General features: G+C 44.4%; 1 pseudogene; it reads right to left on the bottom strand.

Moving 5' to 3' along the window:
- LOC116080655 overlaps positions 1-863 on the bottom strand; it is a 5,430-nt pseudogene that overhangs the window by 1,581 nt on the left and 2,986 nt on the right.

The following is an 863-nucleotide window of genomic DNA, read 5'->3' as shown; positions in this document are numbered from 1 at the left end:
ATGTGCTTTTATGGTCATTGTGAATGTGAGTTGCCCCGGGTATAGACCCCAACATAAAAGGAACATCTCACCAATATAAGAAGCCATTTGTAATAAGACTTCCACCTTGAGTCTGGGATAAATAAAGATTTAAGTTCCCAAGACCTCCTTGAGAATTGACATCCTACTGGCAGAAAGAGTCATGAGCATGGGTAACTGGCATCCTGGTGGGCAGACTAAGACGTGAATGTTAGGCAAAGCAAGTCCCCTACCACACTTGACTACCCATACCCAACGGAAAGGGATCAATGTACAACAGAGACATGTTCCTAGGGAAGTCTCCTAACCCTAAATCCTGATTGGTAAAATAACTTTGCACAGATATTTGTGGATTTCAGGCTTGAGAGCTCTGTAGGATTATGGATCCAGGTAGCATTCAGCTCCTGAGTCTGGCCTGAGGCCATGATCAATCAGTCCTCAGGTGAATGCTCTACACACTAGCCTTCTCTAAGTGAGATCAGTGTTCATGTGGTATATGACGCGAGTCTGAGACCCCAACACACAGGAGACTCTAGTACATTTCAAGTGCTTTTCTCCTTCCTTGGTAAATACTATATGGGATAAACAGTCCCGGTTTTTATTTCAAGATAATAATTAGGAGCTCAAAAGAATTCAAACCATACACCAGGTCACAAAGTGACTGCTCTCACAGGAGGACATGGGCACTGAGAAATATGTGGTCTCTCCTAACTCTACACCACTACACTCCCTCCTTCTTCTAGTTCCTACTTTCGACCAGTTTCCTCATTTCATTACCATCTTTGCCACACTACCTCTGGGAAAGCCTACTGGGACAAGATGGGGCATGTCCTGGCTCCATGCTT

The sequence above is a fragment of the Mastomys coucha genome, unplaced genomic scaffold (genome assembly GCF_008632895.1).
Source record: "Mastomys coucha isolate ucsf_1 unplaced genomic scaffold, UCSF_Mcou_1 pScaffold6, whole genome shotgun sequence".
NCBI classification, from domain to species: Eukaryota; Metazoa; Chordata; class Mammalia; order Rodentia; family Muridae; genus Mastomys; species Mastomys coucha.
This window is presented reverse-complemented; position numbering and strand designations above follow the sequence as displayed.